The 18223-nt window shown below is 39.7% G+C and overlaps 1 protein-coding gene across 1 annotated transcript in view; it reads left to right on the top strand.

Moving 5' to 3' along the window:
* Positions 1-8947: 8947 nt before the first annotated feature.
* Positions 8948-18223, top strand: part of lingo1a (leucine rich repeat and Ig domain containing 1a) — a 114377-nt gene continuing 105101 nt past the window's right edge. Inside the window, exon 1 of the mRNA XM_062462749.1 lies at positions 8948-9082. The gene's annotated coding sequence lies outside the window, so the exon portion shown is untranslated. The remainder of the gene's footprint in view (positions 9083-18223) is intronic.

The raw sequence follows: 18223 nt of genomic DNA on the forward strand, positions 1-18223 counted from the left end.
AAATCAATACATGCCTTGACTGAACTAGTTCTACATTTCACTTTAATTACAAATGGCTGAGAACACATTGCCTCATTTTTCATACTAGGGTAATTTTAATTTTGAATTCCTAAATTGATTCATAGAAGCATAATTAAAGTGTTATCTTTCAAATGCACAATAATCACTTCAGCATAGAACTGAGGAAGCCCTCAAAAGGCTTCTTTATCACTTGATGCCACATTACATTTTAGTGCTGTAAATGAGTGAGTGATTCACAAAACAAGGAGGAATCATTCACCAAACGTGCCAATCGGTGTAATGTATCTTACCAAAGGTTCCCTGTATATAAGCCGTGGTATGTGGAAGGGTCATAATAAGTAATAAACAGCACCAGTTCAAATGCACAGGCCACGAGAGCTAAATGTGAGACAATTGTACACCTCAGTCCATTTGATTTGACACAATTCAACCGTACTGTACTTTTATTTTGACAACACAATTGTAGATAACCCCTGTTGAAGTAGTAGCAGCTAATCAAGAGTATGACTAGTAGTACTAGTTTGAAAGTAAAAAATATTCTATAACATTGCATGTTAGTATAAGAAAAACAGAGGTATAGCATGCTGTGACTCTCACCTTTAAAACTGTAGGAATTGTGAAGTTCTTTGTTCTGGTGATAGAGGCAGGAATAACCATAGCCATCTGGGTCTCAGGGTCAGCTGAAGTGGTGAAGGGTGCTTTAGTGGACCATAACAGCAGCTAAATGAGAACACTGTGTAGCTAGAACTCTGAGGGGGCTTAAATTGGTTTGCAGTCCAGCACAATTATCTCAGCCTTTCCCAAGAATTAATCACTTGTATGCTCATAGATCCATATTTAGAGAACTATGTATAGCTCTGAATGCATGTATGATTTGATAACTAATATGGTTTCAGTGAATATCTGGAGCGCTCCACAATACATTTGTTGTCTCACATGCCTCCCGCAGTCAAAGGGAGAATATAAACACCAACACATTCAGGTCTCTTCACATGTTAAGCATATCATTTGAACTGACGGCAGGAGCACAGCAGTTATAGTGAATCCCCCTATAAATAATGCTTAATCCTGCCTCCCAAAGAAACATTAATGATTGCTGTGCAGGACTTCCCACAGTGGCTCATTCCAACAAGAAATATTGTACACAACTGCAAAGACTACATCTACAGTCAACAGTTATGACGCAACTAGGGATGCAACGATTATAGATTTTAATGGTCAGATAGTCTAAGGAATAACAAGTAACAATAATACAAACTTAAATTTGAGCTTTTATTGTACGACATTTATTCTATGGCTTTTGTTATTGCTTTTCGAAACAGAAATCATCGTTACCAAATATCATCATCGTCATGTTCAAGTGCTTTTGTTGTCGGAGCTATATAAAAAATGGCGGACGCTAAATTTGGCGGCAGCATATTATTGTGGAAATCCTATTTAGAATCCCTTATGCACCTGCTAGAAGAGGAAATTGACTCAACAAATGGCCTACATACATTACAGATTAAAATCATGTTCACAAACAACAGCTAACAATAGTTTCATTGTTAAAAATAAAGAATGACATAGGCATACCTTTCACTACCGAACCTTTCCTCTTCTCCGCCATGTTGAAAGGTCATTCAACTCGGGAAATCGGGTATCAACATTACCTCTGAGTTTCCCACTGGTAATTGACTTGAGGGATGGTTCATGTGTATCTTCCCAGTTGGAAACTACCATAATTCCAACAGCACGTAAAGGCAGCATGAATCCTAGTGCGTAGTTACCTGATATGAGTAGCCTAAAATAACGCCGACTGGGCTACTTATCGTACAATATAGTGCTTGTGCCTGCAACAAAACTTACGTTTGTGATTTTAAAAAAACGACACACACAACAATAATATTCATTACAATAAACTAAAATATTAACGACCGTCTGAACATGAGAATGCTCCTGAAGAACTAGGCATTTTCAGTTGTACTGATTTCACCATAAGCACGCATCACTTCCGGATATTGCACAACATAGGTCAACAACTTCCGGTAGCTAGCACCTGAGTTCTCTCTCAACCAAAATTGCGTTTTTTACGAGGAGCTTGGGTGATCTTCCCAAAATGACAATTAACGATCCACATAGGATTCTATGTTGCTGCCCTTTGAGCAAGAGGAAAAAAGGGTTCAAATTGTACGTTTCGAGAAGGTAAGGTCTATCTCACGCACACACTGTAAAAGTAGCTACGGATTTGAGCAGTAACATTAGCTAGGCTAGCTAGTTAACAATTTTTAGCTTCATTAATGTAGGCCTACTCAATAGGGGTTATGCGGAGCGCCCAGCGTTCGAACCGGAAAACAGATGTAATCGTTTCCGCTTCTCACTTCCGTACACATCTGCAGCGCTTGGTGATGCAAAGAACTTATATTGACAAGAGAAGTTCAAGCATTTTATAAATTATATTACTCTCTACATTAGGCTAAGTGTGACAGTGATGAGTTTATATAACGTTATAATAGCCTAACGTTAGACCGTTTCCCAGGAGGTAACGTTAACGCTAGCTCTACATTTACATTTACATTTTACATTTAGTCATTTAGCAGACGCTCTTATCCAGAGCGACTTATAGTAAGTACAGAGACATTCCCCCCGAGGCAAGGAGGGTGAAGTGCCTTGCCCAAGGACACAACGTCATTTGGCACAGCTGGGAATCGAACTGGCAACCTTCAGATTACTAGCCCGACTCCCTCACCGCTCAGCCATCTGACTCCCACAGTTCTACAGTACACATTACAACGTTAGCCTACAGTATACACAAATAAGTTATCAATGAAATATATGAATTCAGCAAATTAATTTAAGAAGCTCATTTTAATTTAGTGTCATATCCATATAAATCATTATTCTGGTTTCTATGGCTAGGACCTGCAGTTCCTAGAAGGAATTAAGTTCACTAGCCTACTACTAGACAAAAAAAACGTTAAAGTTAGCAGGTGCATAAGGATACGCTACCGACAAAATTTACCTGTCAGGGTCTTTGGGAAAGCGATGAAAGGCATAAATACTGTCACATTGGTAGTTGTTGCAGTTGATTGCCGAACACTGCGTTCTTTGAGTCCACTTGGACTTTGTTGTCATATTGTCTCTTTCTGTGTAACTGTTATAACTAGCTAGTATGTAACTTTGTTACTATTAGTCCAGGCAAAGTAGCGTTTTACAACAGACTAATTGTAAAACATTTTTTTTGCAGCTTAGATAATTTCTATGAGGTGTCCAGAACAACATACTAAAAGTCCTAAGAAATCGTAGTTGATGAAATATGTTAAATTCTCATCAATCCGAGATGTGTGCCAATAAGGCCAGGCAACATTACACCCCAATGGGGCTATTTTTTTCCTTTACTCCTATCAAAATGAAACTTTACACAATGAAACTACCCATGACAAGTACAACATTTTGTATTACAAGTTTCTTTAAAAATGAATGTTAATATGCAAATTAGCTATACACTAATCGAATATGCACAAAATACACCCAAATAGGCTTAATTTTTTCCTTTACTCCTACCACAATAAAACTTAACATAGTAAAAGTATAAATGAAAAGTAACTTTTTAGTACAAGTTTCTTTTGAAAGTAATTTGAATATGCACATTAGCTCCACACTTATTGAATATGCTCTAATTTGAATAGGCAGAAACACCATTCATATGACAAATACATCGGCCCAATCTTCATCCAATCATCCTTCTGCTAATGACCTGATGGTCATTATTGGCATAAATCTCCCATCCAAAACATGCCACCCCCAGTCTTTTGGTCCATACGTTCACTTCCCCCTTTCCACTCCATCATTTGGCAAAAGACCCAAAGACTATGGAACTTTGCAGCTGTTGACGTTGGAGGGATAGTTACATTTATGCATTTAGCAGACGCTTTTATCCAAAGCGACTTCCAAGAGAGAGCTTTACAAAAGTGCATAGGTCACTGATCATAACAACGAGATAGCCCCAAACATTGCGGGTAGCCAAAACATGAAGCATACATTGTGAAAAACCAAATAAGTCCCAAAGGGAAGAACCATAAGAGCATGTTTAGACAAGTTACAATTAAACAACATGAACTTCAGAAGTGCAAGTGTGTACCTGTAGAAAAAGCAAGCAACAATAATTCACAGCGAGTACAATAACTTTAAGTCAGTTACAACTAACCAACAAGAGCAACAAGTCTCTCAATAAGAGTCATTGTGATCCTGGAGGAAACTAACATCAGGTCCAGCCAATCATTCCTAAGTACCGGAACAAGTGCGTCTTGAGCCTTTTCTTGAAGGTGGAGAGACAGTCAGTGTCTCTGATGGAGGTGGGGAATTGATTCCACCATTGGGGGGCCAGACAGGAGAAGAGCTTGTGTTGGGACCGGGCGCTCTTGAGCGGTGGGACCACCAGACGGTTGTCAGAAGAAGACCGTAGTTGGCGGGTGGGGGTGTAAGGCTGGAGGAGTGCAGTCCCATTTACCGCTTGGAAAATAAACTGAGTCTCCACTATATTACGCTGCACCTCAAAATGCTTCTGACCTTAGATCACAATACTTTCTTTTAGCAATTTACAATTTTTATTGCTGCATACATAGCCTAACTCTTACATACATATACAGTACATTTGCCTCAACCCTTACTGCAGTTCTGGGCTTGTGCTATTGTTGTTCAGTTTCTGTGCAGGCATGAACAGGGGGGACAACCTGGATATTGAGCTCTGAGTAATGAGCTGTCTGAAAGAGCAGTGCAGCAGTGTCATTATACACTGCTGTGCCAGCTTTGCACGAACACTGACTGGAGGTCATGACGACAGGTTCTGAATCACGTAGCACTATCTGTGTAAAATACACAAAGAGACAATTAGACAAACATTGATACTGATGTATCCTTTGAATTGTTTTTGAAGTGAATTTTGCTACTATTCAGATACCGCTGAATTAAGAATTGGCCTAGTAAAGTTGCTGGGGTAAGTTTGTTGACAAGGGGTTTCCTACAAGTCTATTACAATACGAGGTGAGGTATACCATACCAAATATGTTGCAATAGAAAGATTTACTGTCAATCAACTTTGCCCCAATTACCTTACTTCTCCACTAACAGGTAGACTATAGCCATTTATCAAGTGTCTCAGAAGAATGTTTACATAGTCGAGAACATGTTCATGGTCAAATGAAAGCAGTTTTAATGTAAATATTTTCGTTCTGAGAGGCTTGATGAACGCATGCTATGCTGCAGTCATTGAACTGGAACAGACTGCAAAATTGAAGAATACCCAAACCCATCCCTAAACATTAGCCTACTCTCAAGCTGTGTGGTTTTTCATTCTTCTGCATGGACCTGTGACAAGCTGCTCTGACACTGATAGTACCGGTCAACCTGTCTTTGTTTGAAACTGGTGGACAAGAAGATACAGCATTCATCCATTCAGTACTTTTATCATTATTCTAACAATATTTTAGAAATCTGAAACACCTGCCAGAACAGCAGTCTACATTAGACCTACAGTCGACACATTAGACCTACAGTCTGATGGATTACATAACGGTTGACCAGCATAAACACACAGGACATCGTAGTAATTATACTGTTGGTACTATAACCCCATCGCTAAAATGCAGTCTTCGTTTGACTGTTTTAATCGTCTGCGAGCAAAAATAGAATACTAAACTACTGATAGCATACAAGTCTAAACTAACTATAGTATAGATAGTTAACGCTAGCTAACACTATCGCTATATCCGATGCCATTAGCAAAAGCTACACATATTACATACCTTCATAATTATGAATAAATGAGGAGGCGTAAAACTTAAATACCTTGTCTAACAGAGTACTCGGGGCTCTGGACGTCCGTTTGTCAATACGGTGTACATCGGAAATTGTATTTAAGGGTAACGTTAGCTCCTGTAAACACCGAAGGTGGCCATTACTACGCTGTGTTTACATCAGTAGCTGACGGCCGGAAGTAGTTACATCTGTTTTGTAGAACCCGGAAGAATGTTGCGCATAACCCCTATTATCTGATTGTCAGCTTGCTTATTATCACTGTGGTGTGGATATAGCCAATTTCGATACAGTGGTAAATTAGGCTATAGCCTACACGCACTAGCTGTTACACAGGGACTCGTCTAGGGGATGCAACAATTAACAGACTTTACTACTAACCGCAATGATAAACGTCTTTGTTTGTTACCGTAAAGGCTCAGCTACTCCGAGTGTTTCTGTTCTCACTCTCAAAAAATGGACATAATGGTACATTATTTTTCTATGAACAACGGTTGCTCAGTGAGGTAAATTAAACAAACATTGCCAGAGTTTGCAAACAGTTCTGGAGAATTCAGTTCCCGTTTCCCCTTCAGCGCTTTCGCGATATCATTACATTTTCTCCTGTTGCTAGCTTGAGTTTATGTGATTTATCATGGCGTGTTGGTGCATAATGTACCTTCTTTCATAAGGTATTGCATAGAACTTTGTCCAAAAATATCCAGTATATTTCACTCCCTATAGTCACAGTTCTCACTACCTGCTTTGACAAAATTGTATTTTGTACCTACCTATTACAAAACCTATGTTGATGTGCTTGATATTGCAATCTTACTGTAATATCCTAATTCGAAAGCAAATAAGTTTGAGAATATATTTCAGATATCCTGCCTAGAATGGTCCCGTTAATCATACACCTTCTTGCCAAAATTCTCCTTTGACATAGGCGTAGAGATTGTCTGCTGACTTTGGATCACATGGAGTTTTTCTAAAGTTGGAATTATTCTTTTTCAGACAGGGCTAATTTGTAGTCTGTGGACGTTGCCTGGGGTCCTTTGAGCTAGTTGGTAGGCCATGGATGAGATTGGCTGCCAGACAGGTGGACAGACAGGTGCAATGCAGACTCGCTCCCTCTAAGAAATCAACTCTTCATTATTCATTACGGCACAGAATGAAGCCACAAATCGAGTCAGTCAGACGCAAAGCTGGCAGGAGGTGGTAACTGCCTGCCAGTGACACAGTTAGAGTGGTGCCGGTCCTCACATGAGCGGATGATAGGACGGACGTGTGATTCACCCCCAGTGACAGAGCTGAAAGTCCTAAATACTCATAACCAGCCACTAGCCATGACCAGATCATGAGCCAAAGCAATTGATTGTTATTACAATTGCCCTCCCAAGCATTCACCACTCCAGTGCCTTATGAAAATACTTACGGGACGTTGGTCCACCCTGTTTGATGTTTTTACTGCTATTGTTTGAGATTCTTCCCCTCCAGCTGAGACCATTTTCACTGTAGTTTCCTGATGAGCTTGACTTGATGGGTTTCAGTCCGTGTGTGAGTTCAGTGTGTGTCTTGTTTTGTGTGTCGTTTCGTTGAGAGCTCAAAGGCACAGTGGCATAATTGTGGTCTGTACGTACACATACTATCTCAGCTCTTGCTGGGATGTTCACTGGAGCGAAAACTCTGTCCAACATTATGATCAGAAGGAGAAAAACAGCACTTGAAAAACCAAGGCCCCAACAGCATATCACCCCCTGCTGTGTGAGTGGCTGGTTGACAGTTTTGAGCACTGCTGTGTTGCAATCTTTCTCTCTACCAACAGGGGGACACATTGTGCTTCATTACAATTAGAGGGCTTTCATGAAAGGGCACGGATAAACGATTTTCACCTCTCTTAGATTTCAATATACATTCACCTCATCTGCTCTGTAAATGTACCATTTTATAATTGTTACTCCAAAATGCAGTTCCATCATTGTGCTGGAGAAAGACAAAAAATAGATTTGAAGAGCGACAACAGATATATAGATGTAGACAAGGTTTGAGATAAATGAGAGTAAGATACAGATATCGAAACATCTCTGATTTCACTGAGCTGGGTGCTCCTGTACATTCACATGCTCGTGACGATGCTGAACTTATCCTCGGCCCAAGGGCAAGAGTGCTAGGGAGAACTTTTGCCCAACCTTCTTTTCTTTAACAAATGGGGCCAAATGGAAAGGAAAAGGGTAGGGAGAGAGAAATTGAGGTGAAAAGTGAGACTGTTAGAGCTGGGTGTCTAGCATGAAAGAACAACTGTTAGATGGAAGAGGAGGAGGGACTAAGGTGTGTTGCTAAGGGAGAGTTTGTGTATAGAGTCTGCTGCTGTCAGATGTCACAAAGAAAACGAAATGTTATGATACCGGAATTTGATTTGATACAATTCGTCCATCCAATTGATTCGGATGTTGTTGTAAAACTACATGTAAATAGACTGCAACATCAAAACTGGATTTTACAGTATCTCTTCAATATTAGAATTGGTGTTATTTACATTGGCTGTGGTTTGGTTTCTTCTTGACCTTACCCCTTCAGTCTTTGTTGGTGCGTTGGAATGACCTTCTACTTCATTCTTTCTTGGTGCACAATACTGCTAGACTAAAGTTAAATCAAGAATATTGTTCCCTTTAGACAGCTACGCCAACAAAAGCACTTACTGCACACACTAGCAAATACTCTTGTTAGGGTACCATATGTACTTTAAGGATAACAGATGAGCAAGTCATAAAAAAACTCCTCCAACCAGTAGCATTCACTACGTTAAAAGGAAAAGCCCATGCCATTGTTAGGGTACTGCTTGCTAACACAGTAGAAAATGTATTTTCTTTTCTTGGTGAAACATTGCCATCTAAAGTATTGCTTCAATAAACACCTGAAGTCTATGTTGCAGTGCAGGGTAAACACTTTGCTAACGAATTGAAGCCTTAGAAAGAACACAACACAAATGGTCACATTTCTTAATTAAATAGCACACTTAGGAATTCTCTCTGGTGGTGTGAATAATTTTGCAACCAGAGGTGCAATTTTCTTTTCCGTTTCAGCTTTGAATGTCTGTGAATAGATTCTTTCCACCAAGGTTGCCTGACTATGTTTTCTGTCTCCTTTTAATGCAGAGGAGTTGAGACCTGCTGGATGAGCCACAAGACTACTGTGCTGTCATCTGAGGTGGTGCAGCCAATCACATGAGTATTATTTCTCATGTTTCCTTTCTGTTGATGGACAGGGCCTTCATGGCGTGGACTGTAAGGTAGGCTTCTAAACATTTTCTTTGTCATTGTGGACTGGAGAGGAATCTGGTCTGTCTCCTTTAACTTTGTTATAAAGAGGAGTCTGCAGGAGAGGGCGGTTGTCTGCCATCTGGAGCTTATGGCACATCGGCCACTTTCTCTCTGTCTGGCTTGGACAGAACATTTTATGCCATTCAGTGATACGAAAAAAACAGCAGAGAAGGAGAGACTCTTAAAAATATTTGATTAGTAGTCTTTTTCAGACAGTCAGTGAAAGGGGTCTTACACCGGAAGAGAATAACATTTTATTTCTTTGTGTAATTAGACTTAAATGAGTCACAATCACTGTCTCAAGGTCTGCAAAGCTGGCAGCCCCATCTCCTCATATACCAGATGGGCTGTAATTTCAGCTGGATATTGGTGCAATTGAAAAAAGGTCTTGTTTTTCTTCCCCAAGACAGGCAGTGCTTTAATACATTTAGCATACATGCACATCTGTCTCACCACAGTAAAGATGGCCTTCTCCCACCCTGGCGCTGATGTCCATAGATGGTTGGGGGTGGAGTTAGTGGGGTGGAGTTAGTGGGGTGGAGTGAGTGGGGTGGAGTTAGTGGGGTGGAGTTAGTGGGGTGGAGTGAGTGGGGTGGAGTTAGTGGGGTGGAGTTAGTGGGGTGGAGTTAGTGGGGTTTTTCTGCTGGTTGACCCATGGCAGCCTTTCTTAGAAGCAGAGATCTTAGCCTAACCTGACTGCACACCTCTGAGTCACAGCTCAGTGTCTGCCTCATTTGAAATGGCGCACAGTGTACCGATAATCAGGAGCTTCAACTCTGCTGGGTGTGGAGGCTAGGACACAGCGTGCTGGACCCTGGTCCACCTCTTCTGACAACCACTTTACTGTTTACACTGATCAAAAGTACATGCTCTCCACAGTCTATTCCCAGCCGCTACCAATTGAGCCTGATACATTACATTATAGAAAGACTTCAGACTTTATTTTTTTTTACAGAGTAAAAGCATATATTTGACATATCAAAATTATCATAACAGATTTAGTTTATAAAAATTGTTATACTGGTTGAAAGTTTCATCACATCCTGATAGCAATCAATAATTTAAGTGGTCTACATGTAAAAAACAAAACAAAAACATATTCTGTGAGATGCTCTCTTAGGTGTGTTATGAGTCTGAAATGATGACAGGCCCCATGTTGACCTCAATTTAGTGATCTCTGACTCGTAATTGAGTATAGCCATTAATTGTGGGCCTTTATCAGTCAAGGTGTTAGCAATTTAGTGCTTTAACAATTGACAGTCTCTTGGGATATTGTGCAAAATAACTGAAATCAAAGTGAAGTTTCCGCTTAAAATGTGTCTGGACACAGTAGAGGTGTCTGTAGAGTGTCTGAGTCCTCTTCAGAAGAGGGTCAGCTTCTTACACCACTTGTTCTTGTGCCATTTTTCTTTCCTTCCCTCGAGGCCACAGCTAAAATGTCAAGCATGATGAGTTCTATGTTGGGATACTCGCCTCCTGACCATGACAACAACTCTGGCAAATAAATTTGAGTTGTGATGGAAGTATGACTGAAGTCGCCAGCAAGTACCTGAGGACATGTTGCTCTTTAAGAGTTGGAACACGGTCCTGGACTGGGAAGAAGTTTTCTGGATTGTTAGAATGTGAGAGAGGAATACATGCTGGGAATAAAGGAAACACATTGTGTAGTAGGGGTTTGGTACCTCACGATTCGTTTCAAATCGATTCTTGGGGTCAAGATTTGATTAAAAACCGATTCATGATTTTTCCGAGATTTTTTGAAAAAAATCAACAACAAAAAAATCGATTCACATAAATTTGTGAATCAATCTGAATCACTAGCAGACTGAATCACGATTCAAATGTGAAATGATTTTTACCCCACCCCTATTGTGTAGCGTGGTCACGACATGGCAGACAGGACAGTATATGGTGTTTTAAATAGAGATATTTCAGTTGTAGAAGGTTAAGGTTTGATGATTAAGAGGAGAGATGATTTACCATGAACGATCACAACCTAGACACTGTAAGACTACAGTTCTTTCCATTTTACCAGAACCGGAGACCTTTCAAGCCCCCACTGATGAATGTAGCCCTTGAAGGCGAGAGAGGTCTCCAGATATGTGCCTTAAATAAAAGGCCTCTCAGGGAGCTAGGAGAAGCTGAGTTGCTGAAAAAGTGGAATCCATATCACTTTCTCTAAGGGTCCCACACCCCTATAATCTTACCTTCATGATTGGATCCCCTGTAGAGTGGCTCAAAGTGGTTAGGGCTGTGAGAACAGACTTAACATGTGAGTGCACCCGGCCCTCAATCAATTCAGATTTAGGTTCAATATCTTCCTGATTGTTTATATTTTGTAATGAGAGGAGATTAGCTTGATAATTTTCCTCAGTAATTGTGGACATCAGCACACTTGAACACACACACATCAGCAGTTGCACAGCTTTCTGTCCCCAGAAATGCAGAATGGCAATAGGCAGGTAGTCATGGTCTGTTTTTTAATAAAATCATCAATAATATCTCCCTTGGTACTTCGTGGGTGACAGCTAGTTCTCCTATGTCATAGTAATTCACGCTGAAATTGTGCAAGCCCGTAACTTCCAGACTGTGGTTAAGGCATAAAGATTTGTGTGCGTGAGTGTGAATGTGCTGGGGCTTTGATCTACTGTCCGGTTTGCATGGCTCACTTTAGAACCCCCTCGACTCTATACCAGATAAACAGTCTTGGTCTCAGTCAGAATTAATGTAATATCCTGGAGACCAGCATAAAGTAATCTTTTTGGAAAGGAAATGTTAGCTGTCATATTAATATACATTCCGAAGGTTTTTACATTACATATATATTTCATTCATTTAGAAGATGCTTTTATTGGTTAGTGCCAAGGAACTTATTATAAAAAAATTTACCAGGCACAGTGCAATAAGAACAACATCCTATCTAAAGTCCAACATTAGACATGCTTTTTAGGTGTAATCTGTTTTCAAGACTGTGCCACAACAGGAGCTCAAATACAACGTATGTAGAAAAGTCTGTTTCACAGATACCACCTAAAGTCATGTGCAGCTAATGTTCCCTTAGGTCAAGGAATACGTGATAAGTCCATTAATTTGTGTCATAAAAGTTATTCTCTTACATTAACATATTCTTAAATAATCTGAGGAAGCTTGTGTTTAAATTGCAGACCAGATCTCAGTTCATGAACTGTGGTTTTAATTACTTAACGGTGCTTGGAAGGAGAAACACCTTTCAGTCCTTGATCAGTTGAAGATTCTTGATGGGAAAGGGGTCAGATGGTCAGACACCACTGTCTTTTAACGGTATCAGGAAGTTGTTGAATGGGCAAGCAAAGAAACAGATGTTGTCCTCTTGTCTTCTGCTTGTCTTGGATTGCCATAAGATGGAATTCCTTGTGTGACTTAATCATCAGAAGCCGTGAAGTACAGCTCTTAGGTGCACACAGACTCAGATCACCATTTAATTTCTAGACCAGATGGTTTTTGTTTCATGTTTGTGTGTAACAGATTATCTCTGTAATTGAGTTCTGTGTTCAATAGTGAACACAGAACTGCAGTGGCATAACAACATCTCTGACGTTGATAACAAACCAAACCGTTTCAAAATCGGTTGAAAATTGAGCAAGTTATGGTCATTTAAAAAGTACATGTAGCATCAACACAATGTTACGGGTGAGCGAGTTGACTGTAGCAAGATGGCCGCCATGTGCGGACGTTCGACTCCGTTGTCCGGCAACGCGGACGAGACATCTACCCTTTATATATATCTATGCTTCAAACCCCCAAAAGGGCTATTTGGTCTTTAACAAACTCACTGTAATTAATGCTAAAAAGTGTAACTGCAAAACTGACAGTTCCCCCCTGGCATTTCAACATCATATTACCATGTTATGGTTGCATGCAAAATCAATAATGCATAACACATTTAAGTTATTTATTAAACCAAATCAAATGTGCATCGTGTTCAGCGAGCCTATTTATTCTTTAATTTGGGATTCTGAGTATCAATTGGGAATTCCTGTATCAATGATAAAATTGCACATATTAAATTATAGATTTCATTAAACTGTCAAAATCTGCAGAAAGAGAATGGAAAAGACTGATTAACTATTTCTTTTTTTGGTCCCCTCTATTCGATCAGAAAGCCATTATCTTTACAATCGAGGTGCAGCTTTATCATGGGGCTTGATGATTTAACAGGCTATTTTCAAAAAAGAAGAATGTCATAAGTAGATCAGGGAGGTCTTGAAAAAAAATGTACAAATTACTTTTAGAGGCATGGAATTGTCCCAGTGCATTGCTATTCATTGACTGTAGTGAACCAGGACTATGTGGGTCAATCCATAATGATACGTCATTTTCCAAAGAACATCTGAAGTCTTTCCTATATTCAGGGATTTTTTTCTTCTTATACAGATGAAATCTGAAAACTTATGGTGAAACTAATCCTTTTTGGCACGCTTGCCCTTTGTCTATGTATCAGTGTTTTGAATGTGACATGGCTACAGTATACTGTACACACATCCAGAATCCATTTTATAGTTGTGTAACTCCACGAAATGAAAAATATATATTACATTGACAACTTGTCCTCATCTAAACTAATCAAAGCCAAGACTCAGGTGGAAACAGGACGAGGATATGGCTATATAGTGTCCATGTAGGGCAAGCGTTTTTCCTGATCGGCAGCATCTTTTTTCAATTGTTCAGGTGAGGAGAGAGCTGGGGTTTGTCCATATAGCATTGCTCTCAGCTGTAAGAATATTTAACAATACAATAGGGCAATAAGTTTAGAGATTTTGTCTGAGCGCTCAGAAAAAAAAGATGCTGGGTTCATCGATTATTCTCTCCTCAAAAAAGGGTGACAAATATTTTGGGAAAAAAGTTTAGAAAGGTAGAAAATATATTTTTGAAAAAAACATTTTGAAAGGTTGAAAAAGACATTTGTGATTATTTGTTTTCAAAAGGTGGAAAATGCGGCTACATGCCCTCCTCTTCTGGAGCAATTGAAAAAAGCTCAGGATAAACTTGTGGTCACTAATCCTAGTCCTGTTTCTAACCTTAGTATTGGCTTTGATGTTTTTAGATAAGGATACATTGTCAGTGTTGTAATCATGTTCTATATTCCAGTGCGGTTTATTCTCAGATTTACAAACACAAGGCTCCCATTCTGGTGGGGGGGGCTGCTTATAGAAAATGCGGCTTACTTTCAGAAAAATATGGTACTTCATAGGCCAACCTCTCCATCTTTCTGGTTTTTGAATTTCTATACTGAAATGTTCCACTTCAAGAAATCGCTAATTGCATGGGAGGCCAGATAATAATGCATATTTTCGAGTCAAGACATAAAAATGGGGAAATGTAATGGTGAAATAACAGTGTGTACATGCCAAACACACACATGACTTGATTATAGCTGTGCTTGCCATGGCTTCTATGCTTTTGATTACACTGAGACAGAACCTGCCACAATTGTTGTGCCATTGATTATTTACCCCTCTCTCTATCACCTCCTTTCTCTCGCTCTCTCTTTCTCTCTTTCCCTCTCTACCTCTCTCTCTCTTTTGATGGAGAGCTCCTGTCCAGCTCCTCTTGGCCTCTGCATCCGCTCCTCCTACTTCTAATTCCACTCAGGTGGTGCAAATCCACAGCTCAATATTTGTGTGCTTTTTTCATGCTGGATGTCAGCTTCTCACACTGTAATTCCCTTAGGTGTGGTTAAAAATCACACTCCAAAATGTGCAGTGTTTCTTCCTCCTCCCCCCCGCTCTTCTCTGAGACATCATCACTTCCTCTCACGGAACCCTCCACCCCCCCCTCCACGCCCCCTCCACCCCCACTCAACGCCACGGGGAGTTTGGTGAGCAGTGGTGGGGAACGGTCAGCAGAGTTTTGCTTAAAATATCCAATTCATTTAAATTGGCTAAATCCTGTGTAACATCTAGTATTTGCATTGCAGTTAATGTTGTAAAGTTAATCTTGAATTGAACTTGGATTTGATCCCAGACAATCAGTCAATGAGTTTTGCCTACCACTCATATTATTTTGTTTTTGTTTGTAAAAGCAACCAAATTAAAGTAGAAGATTAACATTTTGATTGGGGTGTGTGCGAGCAGCAGTGTTGAAAGTGCAGGTATGTCAATAGGCATGATTAGCTATCTCTCTTGTTAGGAAGGTATATTTAATTTAACAGTAGAATTTACCACTTAAATAATCTGTATGACATGAACTCTTACAGTGTGGTCTTTATTTACAAATACAAAAACAATGTTCAGCTGTGAAAGCACCGCAGTGTACAATTAATGTAACAATTTGCATTTTAATGGACAATTGAAATCTTGCACTTGGTTAAGCAAAGAGAAAGTAAGGAACAATTACCCATTTGGCCTCTGGCATCAACCCAGTGAAAAATAAATAAATGCCTCGTTCACCTAAAGATATGGTCCAAACGATTGACAGGTTTATTTGATTTTCATAGACTTAAAGCACTTTTTGAACTTAGAATTTCTTCCTTTTTTTTAATATAGTGAAGGTTTCTTCAAATGTGTTTCTTTAAAAAAATTATTTAAAAAAACGGCTGATGACCTGCAGTGCAGTTCACTGTAAACGTTTTCCTCATCATCATTGCCTTTAAAAAAAAAATCAATAAATACTGAGAACATTTTTGGTCAGATGTAACCTTGATAGACATTATGCAGCCCTCTTGTCAGAGCAGGACCACAGACAGTTCCACAGGGCTGGTGAGACCCAGGTGAGTCAGAATTGAGGATATTTACACCGACATCCATAAATACTACCCAGTCCAGGTGCCACAATCAATCAGCCCATGGAATTGGACCCCCTCGTTAGGCAACTAAACCAGCGTGGGTAGCAGTAAATCATGCAGGACACTGTCAGAGAAAGAAAACAGCATAATTATATGCGGATGTTTCTTACAAGCAGGCCCTGGGGAACATCTTAACCCTTGTGTTATCTTCGGGTCATTCTGACCCATCAGTCATTGTGACCCACCGTCGTATTGCGACAGACTTACCGCATACAAAGACAAAGTGAAGCATTTTCTTTTAACCGTTGGGCTGTCTCAGACCCCCCACATTGCAAAGGTTAAAAGAAAATTATTTTAATTTGTTTTTGTATTGGGTAAAATTGGGTAAACACAACGATGGTTCGTTATGAACCTTTGGGTCATGTGACCCGAAGGCAGCACGAGGGTTAAGCAATAAACAATGTACCAAAATGCAACCAAAATTCCAGAGGAAAACTTGCTGCTCAGCAAATGTACCTTTTGAAGAGGCCAAGGAATAATTTAGTGTATGTTCCAGAGTAGAACCTTTTTGAAGATTGTATGTCTACAGTATGGACGCCCACTAGGTAACTTGTGTTTAGGTGGAGAGGTTGCTTCAGTGAGGGTTGCCCATTTAACTACTTTGTCTAAAGGAACCATAGCGTATTTTTCGGAAAACAAGCCGCATTTTCTATAACCCGCACCTCACCAGAATGGGAGGTTTGTGTTTGTAAATCGGATTTTAACCCGCACTGAAATATATTCCGCACTTAATACGGGAACAATGATACCAAGTAGGGCTGTCCCCGACTAAGATTTTCTTTGTAAGTAAGTACATTTTATTTATAAAGCACACTCACAACACAGCAAGGCTGACCGAGGAGCCGAACAAAAGCACAAAAACAGTAATCCAAATACATTTTTAAAAACACTATAAAATACACAGTAAAACAAAATACAAAACAGTCGACAACAGTAAAACAAGCAACAGCACAACTCAAGTGGTGGGAAACGCCAGAACATAAAGGTGGGTCTTAAGCCTGGATTTAAAAATAGACAAAGACGGAGCCTGCTTAATAGACAGGGGAAGCTGATTCCACAGCTTAGGGCCTTTGCAGTTGCTGGTCCTATCACCTGTGTGTATACAACGTGATCGGGGAGTGTATAAAAATAGCTTGTCCGCAGACCTCAGTGACTTAATGGGTGCGTGCAATTTTAAGAGGTCCGAGATATATGAAGGGGCCTGTCCATTAAGAGCTTTAAAAACAAACAATAACATTTTAAAACATATTCTAAACTGGACAGGAAGCCAATGCAAAGAGGCCAAGACTGGGGTAATGTGGTCAAACGTTCTAGTGGACGATAAAATTCTGGCAGCAGCATTCTGCACCATCTGAAGACGGGCAATTGAGGGAGACCATCATAGAGGGAATTACAATAATCTAAACGTGAGGTGATAAAAGCATGGATGATAGTTTCAAGGTCTTTAAAAGACAATGCAGATTTAACCTTTGAAATCAGTCGTAACTGATAGAAACTATTTTTAACCACAGAGTTAATCTGCTTGACTAACCCAAGGTCCGAGTCAATAATGAACCCAAGGTTCCTAACAAGAGAGCTGATGGTCGACCAAGACTCGACTAAAACTTCTGAAAATCGACTAATCGAAATTTGAAACGCTTTTTTTTCACACACAAAAAAAAAAAAACGTACAAACATTTTCCCGATCTGACTCAATGGCTGCTGGACATTGCAGATTCAGACGCTAATAGCTTACTAATAATAAGATTCGTATCAACAGTCCTGTTGTAACCGAATGCCGATGGTATTTAGTATCTCTTACAATGTACTACAAATAAAAAATATTGTTTGTTTAACATGCAAATCATCAAAGCGCGCTTATCACTGCCTGAAAACTTGCAGCATGCGAAGCTTCTAGAAGCTGAGTGGAGAACGGTGCAACAGAGAAAGTTTTTGTTGTCTTGGCCGGAGAAGATAATGTCATTCGATTTGGATGTGATTCTTATAATAGGCATATTCATTTTTCAACCCAGCGCGTTAGCATGAGCGAAGTAGGGCTAGGCCAACTTACGTTTTTCAGGTGGTAGGCTACATCATATTTGACGTTGAACTATATAAAACTAGAGAGGATACAATTTCTGGAGAAATTGTAGGGTGTGCTTGCTTGGGTCGGTTGCACAGGGGTCCGTTTTTTAATGACATTTTTACAACTGATATTTCTGTATATTTTATATAAAAATGCATACTTAATATTTATAAAGATTACATAGATTTAAAAGCATTTTTTTGTGCTGCTCGTTTACAACTG

Source organism: Osmerus eperlanus, chromosome 5, assembly GCF_963692335.1.
Source record: "Osmerus eperlanus chromosome 5, fOsmEpe2.1, whole genome shotgun sequence".
NCBI lineage: Eukaryota > Metazoa > Chordata > Actinopteri > Osmeriformes > Osmeridae > Osmerus > Osmerus eperlanus.